This window comes from Narcine bancroftii, chromosome 12 (genome assembly GCF_036971445.1).
Source record: "Narcine bancroftii isolate sNarBan1 chromosome 12, sNarBan1.hap1, whole genome shotgun sequence".
Lineage (NCBI taxonomy): Eukaryota > Metazoa > Chordata > Chondrichthyes > Torpediniformes > Narcinidae > Narcine > Narcine bancroftii.
Genome location: NC_091480.1, coordinates 87,891,169 through 87,911,821, shown reverse-complemented (window position 1 = coordinate 87,911,821; position 20,653 = coordinate 87,891,169). Strand labels below are relative to the sequence as shown.

Sequence of the window (20,653 nt, the reverse complement as noted above, 5' to 3'; positions counted from 1 at the left end):
ATTGGTCTCAGTAGATCCTCATTCAATAACGATGGGCGAATTCAGTGCAGGTGGAATCAGTCATAGAAATGTTTGTGAAACGTGCAGTTCAATATTTTCTGACAATGTTAAAATAATTGTTGAAGTACTTGTGGTGCTGTTGGGCATGCGTATTCTCTGGCTTCCTCCCACCATTCAAAGCGTAGTGGGGGGAGGGGGGGGTTGTAGGCTAATTGGATGTAATTGGGCAGTACAAGCTCGTATGCTGAAAGTGGCGCTTGCAGTGTTGTATGTCTAAATTAAAAATTGAGCAGATGCCTGTTTGAAAGAACAGAAGCACGTGGAAACGAGGGTTTACTGGGGCAATTGGGTTTGTGGGTAAAGTAAGTAAGTGTAACACCTATTGTTGGCAAGATGCTAGAGGCAGTAATCAGAAGGCCCATTCAGCAATCTTGTCAAACATTGCTTCACAAGGGATAAATCATACAACCATAGAACACTTTGGCTTGGCTTCGCGGACGAAGTTTTATGGAGGGGGTAAAAAGTTCACGTCAGCTGCAGGCTCGTTTGTGGCTGACAAGTCCGATGCGGGACAGGCAGACACGATTGCAGCGGTTGCAGGGGAAAATTGGTGGGTTGGGGTTGGGTGTTGGGTTTTTCCTCCTTTGCCTTTTGTCAGTGAGGTGGGCTCTGCGGTCTTCTTCAAAGGAGGTTGCTGCCCGCCAAACTGTGAGGCGCCAAGATGCACGGTTTGAGGCGAGATCAGCCCACTGGCGGTGGTCAATGTGGCAGGCACCAAGAGATTTCTTTAGGCAGTCCTTGTACCTTTTCTTTGGTGCACCTCTGTCACGGTGGCCAGTGGAGAGCTCGCCATATAACACGATCTTGGGAAGGCGATGGTCCTCCATTCTGGAGACGTGACCCATCCAGCGCAGCACTACAGCACCGAAAACAGGCCTTTCTAATCTGTGCCAAAACATCATTCTGCAACCACCACCCCAGACCTCTCCCAACCATGTACCTATCCAATTTATTCTTGAACCTTAACAGTGACCCCATGTTTACCATGTCAGATGGCAGCTTGTCCCATCACTCTGAGTGAAGAAGTTCCCCTTAAACCTTTCCCCTGTCACCCTAAAGCCATGTCCTCTCGTATTTATTGACAAATGGTCTCTTTGAGAATGTGATGGGAAGAATTAATAGAAGGGAACCTGTGGATTTTGTGCATGTAGATTTACAAAAGGCATTTGACTAGGTGCTATGTAAGAGGTTGATACATAAATTAAATGGATTGGGAACTGGGTCACATGGAAAACAGTTGGACTAAATGGATGCTTGGTGAAACACGAAAGTCCGCAGGCACTGTGATTGTAGTAAAAACACACCAAAATGCTGGAGGAACTCAAGCGGTCTTTCCGGTATCTATTGCTGAGGTTTCAGGTCTGAGCTCTTCAAGGAAATATCAGAAAAGGCAGAAGCAGGATATATAAGAAAGTCTCAGAATTCAATGAATGCTTTTCAGGTTGGTGAGATATAAGGAGTGGAGTACCCAGTGATTGGTTCTTTGATCTCGATAGTTTATCCCTCCTCTAGGTCATTAATCTAAATAATAATGACAAAGTTTGTCAAGTACATTGCACAATTACATGTCCACTGAAATTCTTGCTGTACAGATATTTTCTAAAAATAAACTGCATACTAAATACTTAATTAAGAAGATGATAAATATTCACTGTTATCCTCATTGAATAAAGATGACTAAGCGGCAGTGCAGGCAGTCGTTTTGTGGTGTCAGAGGAGTCGAATGAAACAAGGGGAGGTTCAAGACCCTGATAGCTGTTGGAAAATGTTCTTGAATGTAGAGGTGCTGGTTTTCAGGCTTCTGAACCTTCTGCCTGAAGGTTACAAGTAATAGGCTGTGTATAGTGTGGTAGGGGTCCTTTATGAAACTCCTTCCTTGAGGAGGCAGCACCTCACAAAGGTGTATTCAGTGGATGGGAGGTCAAAGTTGGTGATGGACCTGGCTGTGCTTGTTTCCTTTTGGAGCTTTGTCTTCGTGGGCAATTGCATTTCCAAACCAATCTGTGATGCAGCTAGTTGGCATACTTTCAACTGTGCACCTATACATGTTTGATAGATTATTTGATGACATGCCAAATCTCCTCATACTTTTTAGAACCCACAGGTGTGGGTGTGTCTTCTTTGCATTGCCTCATTATGCTGGCTTCAGGAGAGATCTTCTGAAATATTGACTCCCAAGAATATGAAGGTTCTAACCCTCTCCATCTCTTTCTCATCAATGCAAACTGATGTCGTCCCACAAGTGAACAACATGGAAGGTTTTCCCAAATTTGTTAATGCTGTTAGAATGGAATGGATCCTGTGATTCGGCAATGGGAGATGGATCGATTGAGTGTTAGAGGGAAAACCTCAAAATGGATTTTAATGTGGGAATATGTCTAATTGTGTACTTTAGTAAAAGGATTCAAAAATGGGATTATTATTTTGGTGGATAAGGCGACCTTCAGATAAGACGAGATCCCAATTTCAGTCTGAATTTCATTGTTTTGGTTCATATCGGACATACCTGTATAAAACAATCCCCAAACATATTGATTCCATACATGTGTTGACCGAGCTGGTGGGGATAGGTGGTAGGTGGGTGAAGCACTGGCACAAAGTGATTCACAGTTCAGTCTGCTGAATGGGTACTCGAACAGAGCAGGATTGCTACAAGAAATAACATCAGAGCATATGCAAGGTCAAACCAAGAATGTGTAGAGATTTTAAAGGTACAGTAGCCTGGTGCATCCATTTTATGAACTGGAGGAGCAGTATCTCCAGTCCAATGGATGGTGCAGAGGATGATTTATTGTGGAACACTGATGATGAAGCCGACTCACTAGATTCAGATTGGGACCTATATGATGACAGTGTAATACAAAACAGTGCGACTCTGGATGGACTTGCCAAGTTCTTTGCCTCAGACAATGAAGCTAGTGATTTTCAAGGATTTTAAATGTGTGTGATTTAAAAAAAAAATTTTAACAATGAGTAGAGAGAGACTTTAAATGAATGAAATTTAGAGGGATCCCATGAATCAGAGGTTAGCAGACAGATCCATCAAGTATTTAAGAAACCAAACTGAATGCTAGCCTTTATTGCAAAAAGATTGGTGTTTAAGAATAGGGATGCTTTGTCATTGTTGGTGTTGGTGAGGCTACACCTGGAGTGCTGTGTACAATTTTGGTTTGCTTTGCTAGAACAGGGAATAGTATGATTGGAGACGGCCCAAAGGAGATTCACCAGATTGATTCCTTGGATGAGAGGATTGTCCTATCGAGAGACTGAACAATTTGAGTCTGTGTTCCTTGGAGTTCAGAAGAATGGGGGGGTGCCCTATTCAAACATGTAAGATCCTAAGGGTGTTTGCTGGGTGGTACAGGTTGAGATATTTTCACCAGTACATGATTCATAAACAAAGGGTTGTGATTATTAAGAGTCTTTAATGATCGTGACATCTGAACAGACACCAAAATGTTAGTGCACAAAGCAGTGGTGATCCCAACGATTCTGTATGCATCAGAAACCTGGACAACATACCTGCAACATCTAAAGGCACTTGAAAAGTTCCATCAACGCTGCCTTCAAAACATCTTACATAACAGCTGGGAAGATAGAAGATCTAACATCATTGTGCTGAATGAAATAAACAACAGGCAATCAAGCCTATGTCATCAAGAACCAGCTAAGATGGAGTAGTCGTGTTATTCAGATGAAAGACTAATGTCTGCTGAAGCAAATCCTCTACTCCCACTTTAAAGAAGGCGGGCAACAGAAAAGATATAAAGCCAACGTGAAGAATTGTAACATCGACATCAACAATCGGGAAACCAAAGCCACGGACAGGATCTCCGGCAAACCATCTTCGAAGAAGGAACGGCAGCATTCAAAGCCAACAGATGTGCAGAATTAGAAGAAAAGAGAAGAAAATGGAAAGGAGGCAGCAACAACCAAAGCCTGATCTGCCATCTGGAACTACCTATCCTGAATGTGGAATAGCTTTCAAAGCCAAGATTGGACTCGTAAGCCAACCGAGAGCCCATAAGTAGATCAACAGAAAGAAGGCCACATCTTCAACCATGATGACGACTATAAAATAAGAGGCCAGTCTTTAAGACTGAGGTGCGTAGAAATTTCTTCTTTCGTGTGCTACTGTTACTCACCCTGGTGGTTCTGGCTCTGATTCTCCTGTATCTCTTTCCCAAAAGGAGTAGCTGGAAGCTGCTGAGTTCTGGGTGATAGGGATCCTCAATGAAGTTATCGATACTGATTCCATTCTATTTCCAAACTCTCCATTTTTCTTTCCTCTATGATTTACTTAGATTGACAAATTTTTTAGTCATTTGGCTAAATAAGTAGCTTTGTGTTAAACTTCTGAGAGAATCAATGACGCTTTATTGTTTAAAAACATTCTGTGGACACATTTTGGTAGTTCTACTGTCATTTGATTTCATTGCATTGACTGACTTCATTCACAATAGAATTTGGCCTGCATTGAAAATTTACTAATTTGAAAGAGGGTATGTACACTTTATTCAAAAGGAATAATCATTGCTTCAACTACTTCATCAAAATATGATGGTATGTGAACGTTTTGATCATGTTGTAATAAGATAGAGATGAATTTCATCATCCTTAGTCAGGAAGATGTAGCAGTGCCTACACTTCCAAAGGAGACAAGGCTACTGGGCCCCATCTTGATATAGGCCAGAAGTCAATACAGAGGATCTTTAAAATAGCTGAGATCACTGGGGTCTTCCTTTCCTCAATTGACAACACTGGAGCAATGGTTAAATAGGGCTTAAAGAATTATAGAGGACCCTTTCTATCAAGCACACACTTCCATCATGAAGGAGGTAGAGGAGCATAAAAATCAGGACTGTCAGGATGGGAAATAGTTTCTTCTCGCAGGCTGAGATTGAAGAATAGTATCCTGCAATTGAGTCAATAATCACAAAATGTTTGTATGTATTTTAAATTATAACTTGAATTTTGAACTGCAGGAAAAAAATTATTTCAATGCAATTTCTGATTTTTGTTGAATGCAGTTGCCCTGTCAGTCTTAAGTACATTCCTTCATATTCTTTCAATGGACCTTTGCCTTTCTCCATAAAAATGTTAAAAAGGCAGTTCAGAACAACTTCTTGTAGAGCGCAAGCAACTAACACAGGTTTATTTATTTTTTAAATTTGGGTTAGGGTTATCAGTCAGATGAAAGAATCATTATTTCATTATGCAGATCCTAAACTAGTAATTTGGCGTCATGTGCTTGCTTTTATCTAACATTTTCAATGAAACCAAAGAAGTGATATTACAATAAGCAATTACAGAAAATATCCACTGTTTAAAATCTGACACTCCTTGCAATTAAATTCTGATAACACACCCCATCCTGAGGTCCAGTTGCATTCAAATTTGTGGATGAGTAAAGCACATTGCTAACAAGTTTTTTTTTAATTAACTGTACACATTCTAAAGTTATTGTTAATTCATTCCACAATTTTACTCCTTGTAACCAAGTTCAGCATGATAATTTTCCTGCAACATCTAGCCATTGTTTTGTGCAATTAAAAAAAAAACTAAAGGTATTACTACATACACAACTGGTGCAACAGGAACTTTCTCAGCATTCTCAACACCAAGAAATTGTCATCTTTACAATCTTCATTTGATCTTTTTTTTGTTTCCTGTAAATCAGCTCAGAATCACTTTACTGTTAATAACAGGTTTTTTTTAACTTTTTCCCTTGACTGATGTGAAACTTCTAATCTTTCATGTAATAAACAAACGTTGTGTTCCTCTTGAGATGGTGCATATCCATCATTGTATTTAATATTTAAAGGTGCATCTGAAAATAGATTGTTGGATATCCATTTATTATAGTTCCCCATGGAGTTTGAATGACTTTAATTGCAGCAACAAGTACTTCACAATAAAATTCAAATATGACTTGCATTAAAGTCTGTATCTCCCAAGCAAGTTCCACAAAACTGTAATGTTTGATACATTTACTGGATGAAAACTCCTCTTTGAAAGGTGAGAATTTCCATAAGTATATGAATGACTGCATCAATCATCCCGGTACCCAAGAAGAGTAGTGTGAACTGCACTAACTTCTACTGTATGAAACGCTTTGAGAGGCATTAACATGCACCTAAGCAAAGATCTGGACCTGCTGCAATTTGCCTATTGTCACAATCGCTCCACAGCGCATGCAGTATCACCGGCTCTCCACTCAGCTCTGGATCACCTCAAAAACAGCAATTAATACATGGCTGCTCTTCACCGACTGCAGCTCAGCCTTCAATACCATTCAGAGGCGTTGATGCCCCCATATCAGGCCATGATGCAGCTGGTCAGCAATTTTTCACAGCCCATCTGGAGAAATTTGCCAGGGTTTCTAATGTCACACGAAACCTCCATAAACTCTTGAAGTAAAAGAGCTGACGTGCTTTTGTCACAATGACATTTGTTTGATGGACTTCCAAGATGGTGACTCCCAGGAATTTAAATTTGCTCACCCTCTCTACCTCTACCCCTCCAATGATCTCTGAATCACACACCTCTGGTTTTAATTTCCTAAAGTGTACAAGCTCCTTGGTTTTGGTGAAATTGAGTGAGAGGTTGTAAATATACCGTTTGGCCAAGTTTTCCCAACTTCCTATTTTATGCTGACTCATCACTTTTTATACAACCCACTATGGTGGCATCGTCAGCAAATTATTAAATGGTGTTGTCATATCGAGCCACACAGCCGTTGGAGTAAAGTGAATAGAGCAGGGGGCTAAGTTTGCAACCCTCTGGTGCTCTCATGCTCATGAAGATGTGGAGATGCTCTTGCCAATTTCCACTGAGGTATCGAGGGGAAGAAATCTAGGATCCAATTACAGAGTGGGATATTGAGGCTCAGGTCTTAGAGTTTGTTGATCTGTTTTGAGGGGCTGATGGTGTTGAATGCCAATAAAGAGCATCCTGAGGTTTGGATCTTTGCTGTCCAGGTGTTCCAGGATTATTGAGTGAGACCTGTTGCTGAAGTTGACAAATTGGAACAGAGCCATGTTACTTCTCAGCAGCTGATGTACTTGGAAACCAGCCTCTCAAAATTTCATCACTGAGGATGTGAGTGCCACTTGACTGTCGTCATTTGGGCAGGTTAACACACTCTTCTTGGCACCTGTACAAATGAGGCTTGTTTGATACAGGTGGGTACCATACCCTGTCAGAGTAAGATGTTGAAGATATACATGAATACCAAGGCCAGTTGGTCAGCATGGGTTTTCAGTATGAGGCTGGTACACTTTCTGGAGCACATACTTCCTTGGATTCACACTCCTGAAGGCAGCCTGCACATCATCCTCGGATATTGGCACTAGGGGATCTTCAAGGGACACAGGAGTGTACAATGGCATCAAGGCATTGAGCTCATCCTGGAAGCTTTGCTTTCTCCTGTTGTGTTGGTTTGCCACAGGTTATGTCATTTAAGCTCTGCCACAGCTGACTGGTCTCCTTCATTGTTTCCATTCTCGTTCGGAATCTCCAATTTGCTTGGGAGATGGCTTTTTGTAGGTCTTACCTGCATCTTGTGTAATATTTTGGATCTTCAGACTTGAATGCCTGTGATATGGCTCTCAGCAGATTGCGAATTTCAGTGTTCATCCAGGGCTTCTATTTGCGGAAAATGGAACAATTTGGTGGGGTCACACTCGTCCACAGCAATTTTGATAAAGTCTTTAATGGGCCTGGTTTAATCATTCAAATCCTCAAAAAAAAACCTTTTGAGCCCGTTTTTAAACTTGTTTGAAAATAAGATTTAAGGATAAGGAGTTACTATTGTATGATGTGTTTCGTGCCATTTCAAGAATCATAAACGCTGAAGTTCTAGACCTCTCTCACTTCCATCCTGCCCCTCCTATCACTGCATTCTCCACTCTTCACTATTCATCTGAGTCTGCTGCTCCCATTCAGCCCACCCCACTCTCTCCATTGCTCAAACACTTAAAACAAAATCTAGTTTCTAAGATTTTGGACACTTGCCTCAATGCATCCTTCTGTCCTTGTCACGTTGTATGGATGTTCCTATTGGGTTTCTTGGCATGTTTCACTACATTTTCTGTTGGATTGCATGTTGTTGAAGGCCTTGTCCTAATTTCTTTTAAAGTTTTATTTAAATCTCAATGAAACTATTGTTTTCCTGGTTTTAATTTTAAAGAAATAGTTGTGCATAAGATATATTTTTGCTAATATAAGATTGGCTTCCTTGAGATCTAATCATATATCACTCGGTAAAACTTCATTGATTCTGAAACTCCTGCAGAGTGTTGTACCATGTATCTTTATTTGCTATGTAAAAGTGCCAGTATTTATTTTCCTTGAATTGTGGTTCATGTTCAGTTTGAGGCTTTGGGTAAAAAAAAAATTGAAATCTCATTATAGTCAGAATGTAGCGAACAGAATCGGCTTATTCTGAATTATGGATGTTCATATTGTGTAATGTAAATTTCATGAAGATTTTAGTTTGATTTTTAGTTTTTTTTTAAAAAGTAGAAAATGTAACAATCAATGTGATGGCAACATTCAAATGAAACTTGAAACCATCTGTTTCCCAACCTCCCCAAACAATCGACCAGGATCATTGTCTGAAGAGGACATGCAGAATCATCAAGGACGTATTCCACCCCACAAACAGCATCTTTCAGCTGCTCCCATCAGGGAAGAGATGCAGGAATTTCAGAACCAGGACCACTCGGCTGAGAAACTGCTTTTTCTCCACATGCAGTGAGAATACTGAAAGACCCAAGGAGCTGCTTGCACTAACCATCCGATACACTCATATTTAATGAAACATTATTTATTTAGTTGTATATATGAATACTTGTCCTGCGTATGTATTGTTTGTCATTGACTGGTTGTATTTTGCACTGAGGACCAAAGAATGCTGTTTGGTCAAGTTGTACTTGTGCAATCAGATGACAATAAACTTGACTTGAAATTTGTTTTAATATTGAATGATTACTTAAGAGAAGTTTCTCGATTGTATACTGATAGATTAAACTTAATTTTGCATACTGTGATTCAGAAAAGATGTAATGTATTTAATGCTTTTTGCCTTCAGGGTTTACCTTTGATTATTATTTTGAGTTTTCGGGTTAAAGATTGTAACCTTGGGGAATAAAATGTGCTTAACTTTCCTCAGTGTAACAGTTAAGCTATGGCATTATTTTATTACTTTAAAATGATTCAGTAACAGCAAACAATTCTAATTTTTGAGGTGTTGTTCATGCCTCCGTTCCTCCTTGTTAAACCTCACTTATTAAAATTGTCGATGTGGTCTACGTCTAGATTTAAAATTTTTGGATACTTTGACAATCTATCCCATTATAACACATTTGGCACAAATTACAGATGCACTAACATCTTGTATGTTCTATTATTCCATAATATTTCCATTAAACCATAACTAAAAAAGGTTCTCCTCATGGTAGCTTATTTTTCCATTTGCTTCAAAGGTTGCACTGAGATTTTTTTCTTTTATGATTATCTCCAAGTAATGTTTGAGGCAGTTGTGGGATGAACTTTTTTAAAAAAAACTAACCGAGTTGAAATGTAGTCATTGATTTAGCAAATCTCATGAAATATATTCATTATAGGGTTGGGAAAATGGCTTAAATAACACTAATTTTTGAAAATTATTTTGGTTTTTTTTTCATTGCTGTTGATTCCAATAAAGGATGTGAATGATTGGGTTAGAGGGATCTTCTGCAGAAATGGGTGAATTTGAGCTCTGCGATTGAGTGGGCAGGAAGGAAGCCCCCTGTCAATATCAGAGGGGGAGATTGAATGTTTCAGGAATGGTTGATATTCTCAAAGCAAGCACAGGATGGATGATTCCAAAGTTCCTCCATGATTGCATGATGAGTGTTTATGCTTGTACATTTAAGAACAATGAACAAAGGTTCTATAATTATTTGCTGCAGCCCACATACACTGATAATAAGTATGAATTACCACCAGTGAGCAAATAAAGCTAATAAATATTGCAATTAGTGCAAAAAAAAAAGGTAATGTTACAATAGTGCAGAGAGATCTTTGATCATGGAGTATTGTTGTGGTTAAGGCAGAATGAGAGCCTCATGGCAGTTGGAGGAGAAAAAAGCAGTTGGAGGTTTCAGACTTGAGGGTTCTGTACTTTCTGTCTGTGAGAAGACAGCATGAACCAGGGTGATGGGGATTCTTTATGATAGCTGATTTCTTAAAGCAATACCTCATGTAGATGTCTTCAGTAGGTGGGAGTTTGGTGCTTGTGATGGAGGTGGCGAGGTTGCCTTCTGTGTTGCTGGGCGTTTGAGCTTCTAAACCAGGCTGCGATGGAGCCAGTCAATATGCACGCCATAGTAGACATGGAGAAATTTGATGGTTATTTGATACCTGCCAAATCTCAAACTTCTTAGAAAGGTGAGATGTTGGTGTGCCTTCACAGTTATTTGAGTGCTTGCCACAAGAGATTTTCTCTAATATGTGGATGCCCAGGAACTTGAAGCTGAAAATCCTCTCACTACCAATGAAGATGGGAGCAGGGTCCCTTCCTGAAGTGCACAATAAGATCTTTAGTCTTGCTGATGTTGAGAGCAAAATTGTTGTTCTGGCACAGCCAGATTCTTGATCTCCATCCTATATTTTAACTAATCATTGCTTGTTATTCAGCCAACAACAGTGATGTCTTCAGCATTGGAGCCAAACTTGGAGCAGGGCATTAAGCCTGCAACCTTGAGGCACCTTTGTTAGATGGTCAGGGAGGAGGAGGAGGTGATGTGGTCAATCTGCTGTTTTGGGTCTTCAAATGAAGAAATTGAGGATCTAGTTGCACAGAGGGGAAAGAATTGCTGTGTTTTAATTTAGTTTTGCTGGAATCATGATGTTAAACATTAAGCTATAGTCAATGAACTGATATAGATGCTCTTGCAATCTAGGTGATCTAATGCAGAGTGGATGACCAGCGAGATGACATCCAGTGATGCTGTTATGGCAGTAGGTATTTTTCAATGAGTCTAGGTCCTTCCCAAAGAACTTCATCACAACTGTCCACCAGCCAGTATTCATTGATATGACAGATGTCCTATTTGAAGCAGGCGTGGGCCTCAAACAATAGCTGTGAAAGGTTGAAAATATTTGCAAGATCTCTGCTCAGTTGGTGTACACAGGGAATATTGGGGAATTAAAAAGTTTAAATCAGTACTTTTTAAATATTCTGTTCAACTTTTTAAAGAATTTGGGTAACCGATTAAACATGCTTTGATTTTACTTATCAATGTTTTGTTGAACTTGAAGACAATTGCCATTATGTTGAGTTAAACAGTTTTTTCTACATCAACTTTTATTTCTGCTTTTGAATTTAATGTTCAATGGTTTGAAATTACAGGCCAATTGGAAATGTGGTTATACTCTACTACCCACTTCAAAAAAAATCTTATATTGGTGAATGTGATTTAAATTTTGAATGCTGAATAACATTCTCCACTGCCAAAACTAAATGCATAAAATTAGTAGTTGCCATTTTCAAAATCAATTAAATTCATTTTTTAGTTGTATAGCGTGGGATTGCAACCTTCTGCCCATTGAGTCTTTTCAACAATCAAACTCCCATTTGTACTGATCCATTTTATTCTCTTCATGTTCCCATAAACTTTTTGTTTCTTTGACTCACCCACACACCAGGGGCAATTAACAAGCAGTATGACCTAGGGATGTAGAAGAAAACCAAAATGAATAGAGGAAACTTTGTTGGTAAAGGGAAACCATAGGAACACTGGAGGTCAGAGTTGCTGGAGCGATGAAGCAGCAGTTCTACTATCCATTGATTTTTACAGATAAATCCCGCAATATTGCTGTAAGGAAGACCCAGCATTAAAGCCAACTTTGGTCGCTTACACAAAGCTGGCATAATGCCGGGTCAGTGGATCTTTTGACACAGCAAGCTGTCAATCTGGGAGCAAAAGAGACAGGACATGTAGCACAACAGTGTTGGCGTCTAGTATCATGTATAACATGCTGTATTTGATGGCATGTTAGACCCACTTTTTTCCTCAAAAGATGGCACAAAAATATTCCCCCAGTCTTGTACTCGAAGTTGAAATTAGGGTGATAATGGTGAGTAATGCTGACAGTGATCTTTGTCCACTGTGTGACTCCCTAGCATCAACGCCATCTATTGTTGGGGACTGTTGGTCCCCGCATTGGTCATTGTTAATGTGTCAGGTTCAAGTCTGGACAAAAGGGTTTGCAATCAAAGGTTACTTTTATTAACACAATAGAAGAGCATGGGAAAAATCATAGCGGGAATAAAATATGTGCGCACAATTGAGTAAAGAATGTTGGAAAATCTACTACAAGTATTGATCTATAGTGGATTTCACACTTTTTCTTTCCACTCACATACCACTTTAAGTAATCCCTTAGTAATCACAAAGCACGTATGGCCTAGAGATTACTTATTAGTGTGCGAGTGGAAAGAAAGTTTGAAAACCACTGATCTAAAGCTTCTTATCAGTGGATTACAGTCTTTGCTGCATGTAGTCCTTGACTGCTGGAGTCCTCCATTCCAGGTCCTTGGCACACCTCCAGAATGCTCCTGGTAAAATAGTTGGGCCAGAGCTTTGTCAAATGTGAAATAAGTCAGGCCCTTTCAAATTGCCCTATAAAACAGGGTTAACCAGGCAATTTACCCAGTTAACAACCTTGGGATCAGGCAATTTGAAAAGTCCTAACCGGGCAAGCTGAGTCAAAATCGACCCGAGTCCCAGACCTACCTCAGAGGTGGTCTGGAAACCTGGGAAAACTTACTGGAGTGTCATTCTCTTCGGATTTGAAAGGACAAAATGGCTTACTGGTAAATCTGGTGACATTGGCATAAGCCAGTTGCCTACGTCTATGACTGGCCAACTCGGCCTGCCTATTCTCCTCATCCTCCTCCATCCATCTCTTCATTTGCTCAGCATGTATATGCTGTTGTTCCTCCATTGTTGCAGCATACAACTGACAACTATGTTCAAAATACTTGCCTGCTTTGTTATTGCAAGACAAAATTGCAGGGCCCACATCCATACATCTCTCCCGTCCACCATTCGAACTGCGCGATGTGAATTCTGGCGGGACTTCCAGTGAGAGTGTGACATGACAACCACCACATCATCGCAGGGGCAGGATCCCCCTTAAATCACTGGGTTATCGATTTAGCAGGTAAATTAGCCTGCTGTTTGAAAAGACTGGGAGATGCTGATTATCCAGTAACCTCACCCGGGTCCTAGGAGGGACACCCGGGTCCTGCAGTTTGAGAAGGCCTATTGATTTTCAGTTATTAAATGTGCTGACATTCACGGATGTGAAAGTAAAAGTTTAAAATGTTGCTAAATATTTATTTTAAAAATACATCTAAATAATTACAAACATTATTTATGCCAGCATTTTGAATGTAAAAAATGACATTCCAAAACCATGGGTCTATATGCTAAGTATAAAATCCAAACCATAACAGCAAACTCTCAGCGCTGCCCCACACAAAGTTTAAAATCTAAACCTTAACAGCAAAGTCTCACCACTCCTCTGCGCTAAGTATACTTGCATGTTTTGTCCATGAAATATAATTATGGTACACATACACATCTTTCCCAGGTTGGTCATGGAACGACAGATTGCCCCTTTGCACAGATGGCATTCCAAGACTGCTGTTATTTCTGCTGGCAGAACAAAGCCGGGACTGGAATGATCTTACCATTCCATGTTGGTGCTTTTTAGACAGCTGGCGTAGCATAAAAATGCTGGAAGTAACCAGGAGAAACGCAAAAGATGCTGTTCTCTTGGATATTTTTTTAATGTCAATGTATTTTTAATTATCTTGGATTCTATATGGCATGAATAACTGACCAAGAAACTGAAACAATTTGGAACATTCAGTTGTTTGACAAGCATTTATTAAAGCAAAGAACTAATTTTTACTGCAGATATTTATTACCCAACAGGGTACATTGCAAAAACATTAGGCACCAGAAGGATTCTGGATGGCTTGTATGCTTCATACCAAACTGAAGCTTTATTAATGACAGTATAGTATTTCTTGGTCGTGCTGTACTTTAAGTGTTCTCATTGCAATCTTGCATTTGATTCTGGGAGAGAAACCACCGTCAACTTTGGATCCTGAGATAAGAAAATATTCTGGACATGTCAAGCCTCAGCACTGATAGATGTAAGCAGGTTAACACGGGGAACAGCTCCTGTCCCCTTGCTCCGGTTTTCCTGCAAGCCATTTTCTATTTGCCAAGAAGCATATTTTGGGTTGAAACCAATATAGTGTTTACTCTGTGATAATCTCAGGAACTGAGCTCGTCCAAAATTTTGCTCACGATCTGGGCTTTAGTCCTCTGGAGTGTGTGGTGTAGCATAATTTATTCCACCATGAAAAATACTCTTCTGTTTAAATTTTTTTTTAAGTTAGTTTTAATCGGCTGAGACCCCAAAACTGAACAGAGGCATTTAAAGGATCAATTGTTTAAATAATCTAATTTGGATAAATTTTTATACATGGATTGTTCAATTCATGGATGAAAAATTATTAATTGACTGAAATATTCTTTACAAATCTACTGAACGTTCTTAAACTGGAAAGTGCAGATGCTGGCTGGGGTTGTAGTGTAATGCACAAACGTGCTGGAGAAACATTTGCTGAGTGTTTTGCTTCTGTGAACAATTTACTTTACCTGTATACCTGCCAAGCTTTGGACATCATTTACTAACTATATCAGCATTATATTTCATATTTTAAAGTGATAAAGAGACAAAAAGCAACAATTTGTAGCATTTAGAAAATCTCCACAATTGTCTGAAACAGTGACCCAGGTATTAAATTGAAAATAACAGTATTCATTATTCTGGAGTAAATTAATAACCTGAGCGCAATTAGCAGGCTTAGTCGAACGATCACTAGAGTACGTTACCGTTAAACTCGGAATTGGAAGCCAAATAAAGACTATGTTTTGTTACATGCTCATTACAACTAAATATGTGAAAAAATATAACTGAAACATTTGGTTGAAATTGAATTTATTGATCATTTAATCAATCACTGTTGCATTTAAAGCAGCCTTCCAGGTCCTGAAATCTTAATTTTAAGAACATAGGGCATCATATTTTGATAATTTTATTTTCTGGAAGTGATTTAACACTGACAATTTTTAGTTTATGATTTCAGAACCAATGTTTTTGTTGAAGTAATTGTAGATTTTTACTGCTGAAATACGTCTGAATCCCCTGCAGGACCGTACCATTCTGGGCCATCCATGAGCCCAACTAAAGCTATTCTTTGCTGGCAAACCCAGAGAACAATGGGCATTTGTTAGTGTGGTGAAAAGGTGGTGTTGTTCCTTCACAGCTAGATATAAAGCAGTAGTAGCTGTTATCTTTCAATTATTGTCTTTTTTCAGCTAGGATGAACACATTTATTTCTAATTTTAATTAAATTTATTGGCCTTGAATGCACATACATATCCACATTTAAAGTAGAAAAATCATGAATTGTGTTTTCAATGGTGTAAAATTGCTATCAAGTATAAATGTTTATTTTTCTTTATTTTGTAGTCCTAGTCAACCAAGTGATTTAAATTGCAAGAGACTTCAAGAGTGGTGCAACGCTATTCCCGCACCAGTGATCAGAGTTTGAATCGGCGCTGTTTGTGTGCTCTCCCCGTGTCAGTGTGAGTTTCCTTCAGGCACTCCAGTTTTCTCCCACTCTTCAAAACGTGCAGGGGGGTTGTAGGTTAATTGGGCGGCATGGCTGTACGAGCCTGTTACCATGCTGTATGTGTACATTTTGAAAAATTATTTTGCCTGGGTGCTCATTGGTTTGAATATTACAGATTCATCTTATTTAAAAAAAAATGGAAGTCATAGAGTAGGGACTCTCAACATAGCTTTCAGTTGGGCAAGTTGTGTATTATCAATTTGATTGAATTCCTGAGGTTACATAGGTAATTGACAATGGTAGGGCAGTGGATGTTGTCCACAAGGCCTTTAATAAGGTATTTGATAAGGTCCTTCATGGTAGACTAATCCAGATGCAGGAGGTACAGATCCAAGATGAATTGATGGTGTGAATACAGAATTGACAAGCCCATCGAGGACAATTCCTAGTGGAAGGGTGATATTCTGACTAGATTCCCGTGACCAATGGTGTTCTGCAGGATCATTATTGGGGACCCCTGTTGTTTGCATATAAATGTCTTGGTTGGGAAAAATAGGTGAGTATTGTATGTTTGTAAATGATACTAAGATTGATGGAGTCACAGAATGCAACTGGTTCTCCATCAGTTATAGGTGTGGAGAGTGAAATGGCAGATGGAAAATAATTCAGACATGTGTGAGCTGTTGTACTTCGGGAAGTCAAATGTTCGGGGAATGTGTAGATTTATTGCAACAACTCTTAAACCATTGATGTACAGAGAGATCTGGGAGTCTAAGTCTATCACTCCTTGAAAGATGGCACACAAGTCGATTGGGTGGTAAAGAAGGTATATCGTATCCTTGCTTTCATTTGACCAGGCATTTACTACAAAAGTAAGGAAATAACATGGGAACTCTGCAAACCTTTGGTTTGGCTGCAATTAGAGTACTGTGCACAATTTGGTTGGACGTGGGTATAAAAGTAATTTACCAAGATGCCAATTGGTTTGGATGGTATGAACTAATGAGAGAACTTGGACAAACTTAATTATTTTTTTCTGAAATATCAGAGCCAGAGGTGAGATCTGATAGGTTTATAAAATTATGAGAGGCATTGATTGGGTAGACAACAGGCCAGAGGGAATTTAAAAGAGACATGCGGAACAAACATTTTGCTTAATAGAGTAGGGGGCGCCTGGAACAAGCTGCCAGGAGAGGTGATAGAGGAGATACCATAGTCGCATTTAAAAGGATGCTAGGTAGACAATGAATATGAAGGTGATGAAGTGATATTTATTTTGTCCATGCAGCAGAGTTTCAATTGATTGGACGTGTTCAGAATAGACATGTGGACTGATGGTTTGTTCCTGTGCTCTACTGTTCTGCATTATCCATTCATATCCCTTTCTCCCTTATTTGCATTCATAAACAGTTGAAGACCAGATCTGTAGCGTTTAGGTCAGGAAATTGAGCAAAATACAGGAAGACTAGGTACAACCTCTGGCAGTCTTTCACTAATGCAAAGAAACAATTCTGTACCAAGATGGAGTCTCAGACACTTGAGGCCAGCCGTTCAAGGCTTGCATGCCATTGCATTCTAGAAGGCGAAGCAAGGCAGTATCATTAACAGTGCCTTCTCTGCTTGCTCGAAAAGGAAAACAGTAAAGAACACTGGAGAGCCCTCAGCAGCTCTGTACTTCCAGTTTCTGAGACTAGCACGAACAGAACTTTCAGGAGTGTGAATCTTCAAAAAACATCCAGCCCAGATGGTGTACCTGACCACGTCTTTAAAACATGTGCATACCAATAGGCTGGAGTTTTTTTTTCCCAGACATCTTCAACCTCCCGCGACCATGATCACACCTATTTCAAAAGGACTTCCATCACTCTGGTGCCCGTGAAGTACAAGGTGATGTGGCTCGATGATTATCAGCCAGTTGCATTGATGTATGCATTGATGAAGTGCTTTTGGAGGCTGTTATTTTGGAGCGCATCAGCTCCTATCACAGGAAATTTGCCCATCATTCACAATAGGTCAACATGAGATGCCGTCACACTGGCCTTTCTTTGGCTTGGCTTCGCAGACGAAGATTTATGGAGGGGTAAATGTCCACGTCGGCTGCAGGCTCGTTTGTGGCTGACAAGTCCGATGCGGGACAGGCAGACACGGTTGCAGCGATTGCAGGGGAAAATGGGTTGGTTGGGGTTGGGTGTTGGGTTTTTCCTCCTTTGTCTTTTGTCAGTGAGGTGGGCTCTGCAGTCTTCTTCAAAGGAGGTTGCTGCCCGCCGAACTGAGAGGCGCCAAGATGCACAGTTTGAGGCGAGATCAGCCCACTGGCGGTGGTCAATGTGGCAGGCACCAAGAGATTCCTTTAGGCAGTCCTTGTACCTCTTCTTTGGTGCACCTCTGTCTCGGTGGCCAGTGGAGAGCTCGCCATATAACACGATCTTGGGAAAGCGATGGTCCTCCATTCTGGAGACGAGACCTACCCAGTGCATTTGGATCTTCAGCAGCGTGGATTCGATGCTGTCGGCCTCTGCCATCTCGAGTACTTCGATGTTAGGGATGAAGTCGCTCCAATGAATGTTGAGGATGGAGCGGAGACAACGCTGGTGGAAGCGTTCTAGGAGCCGTAGGTGATGCCGGTAGAGGACCCATGATTCGGAGCCGAACAGGAGTGTGGGTATGACAACGGCTCTGTATACGCTGATCTTTGTGAGGTTTTTCAGTTGGTTGTTTTTCCAGACTCTTTTGTGTAGTCTGCCTTTAATTCTCTATTAAATCACAGAAACATTTGCACCCTGCTCTTGTAGCTCTGCATTTGATCTTGCCAGCAAAAAAACCCTGACCAAGTTAAAGGATCCGCGACTTTTTGTCCCTCTGTAACTTGATCCTCTATCTCCTCAATGGCATACTCCAAGTAGTGCGAATCCACAACATCATCTTTTCCACGCTGACCACCAACATGGGAAGCCCAAGGCTGCGTGTTTGATCCCCTACTCCCTATCTACTCATTGCTGTGTGACGAAGTTCAACTGCAACTTTATCTTCATGGGCAACACCTTTGTTTTTGGATGAATCAGGAGACACATCAAGCTCGAATACTGAATGGAGTTTGAGAATCTAGTTGGTTGGTTCCAGATCAACAGCCTGCTCTCAACATCTCTAAGACCAAGGAGCTTATTGTTGATTTTGGAAAGGAAAGGCAGAGGCTTTCTTTCCATGAGATGGAGATGAGGGTTTAGAGCCTTCAATTTCCTAGGGGTCCATGTTTGAGAAGACCTCTCCTGAAGCTGTACATTTAGGCAAGTGTGAAGAAGGGACACCCACAACTCTACTTTCCAGACTCTGAGGAGATTACACTGATCTGACACCACAAAAGGATTCTGCACTGTTGTTAAATCACTTATTTGCAGAGATAACTGAATATTTATTTTATCTTTTTTGTATTAATTGATTTTAATTCAATTATGAATTTTATAGATTTTAGCTTTTGTAGTTTTTTAAACAAAGTATCCCTTCAGCTGCAGTAAGTAATAATTTCAATGCATGTGTACATTGTACAATGTATATGACAATAAACTCATTATTATTTCAGTGAAATCCCTGGTTTTCAGCACCTACGGGGATTGCAGATGCTGAATATGTGAATTTTCTGGTTGCCTGAGACACACTTTGACAATGTCTAACTAATACACCCGTGTTAAAAATACAGTTTAAAAAAAAACAAATGACAGTGCAAAATGTAAAGTAATTTGAAAATATCAGAATTGTAGTCCTTAATTATGTAAAGTTCACTTTAATCAGGGAATTCCCGTAACTTGACAAAATTTAAATTTGAACCCTGATTGCTGCATTGCAATAACTGCTGCACTGACTGCTGCCATCATAATTAATTGCCCCCATCCCACCCCAGGTTTACAGATAAAGCCTTACTAATATACTTAATACTAATAAAAATAAAGACTGTTACTAGACAGGGATAGGTAGACACTTAGGGAGAATCACCCCAGTGGTGAGCGGCATTGGATGGCTCTTCATCCTTGGCGCTGCCATTTTATTCAAACACAACAACTTTATTGAAACTTTATTCAAACAGCTGCTGCAGGTGGGGCATGACCAGGGTGCTCCACTGGATGAACATGTTTGCTACCATCTTGCTAAGGAGTTGGTGTGTTGTTTTGGAGAACATTTGCAATTTTAAACTTTATTTTTTATTTTTTTTATTTTTTTTTGCTGGTTGCTTAATTCTGGATGTTGGGGATTTTACTGTATCGTGGTTGCCAGACCAACTTTGAAATAAGTACTGAAAGTGGAACCACACAATTCTGTTTGTATTTCAAAATTTTTCCAATTTGCTACATCAATTTGACATTTATTGTGTGGGAGCCAATTATAGTGCTGGTATCTTAAAGAATTATTTTGCTCCACTCCCCAAATATCCTTGTTTTTTTTAATAGCAGAAGTGATGATGTGTAGAGATCCATGAATTAAATTAAGTTAATTAAATGTTCTCTTGAGTATATTTTAATTTCTTCTGTATCTCCTCCAGGTGTCATTTGATAGTTGCATGAACTGCAGAAGAACAATTGTTTTCAAATTTTTATTCTAATTCCAGTATCTCTTCAGTCTGGGCCCCTGCATTTATGCAATTTGCTTCCAAATATAAATTTAAATGGTTGATATTCCTGTTAGAATTGGTAAGCAAATTTAATACCCAGCTATATATTAAATGTTGAACTTCAATCTGCCATACAAACTAAATTGCTGTAAATTCTCTGCAAGTCAGTAAGATTCTGAAGAGTGAGAAACTAATTTTTTTGATTAACATACTGGCAACATGTTCAGAAAACAGGCATATTTTAAGCTCCTGAGGAGGAGAGACACAAGGAATGCCTGTGAAAG

At 39.7% G+C, this 20,653-nt stretch overlaps 1 protein-coding gene across 4 annotated transcripts in view; it reads left to right on the top strand.

The window, feature by feature from the left end:
• The window catches only part of hdac5 (histone deacetylase 5), a 234,513-nt gene that overhangs the window by 14,007 nt on the left and 199,853 nt on the right, over positions 1-20,653 (top strand). Inside the window, exon 2 of one of the 4 annotated variants that reach the window (XM_069904640.1) lies at positions 15,667-15,782. The exons of the other annotated variants lie outside the window; for them this stretch is intronic. The gene's annotated coding sequence lies outside the window, so the exon portion shown is untranslated. The remainder of the gene's footprint in view (positions 1-15,666; positions 15,783-20,653) is intronic. 4 annotated transcript variants of the gene reach the window in all.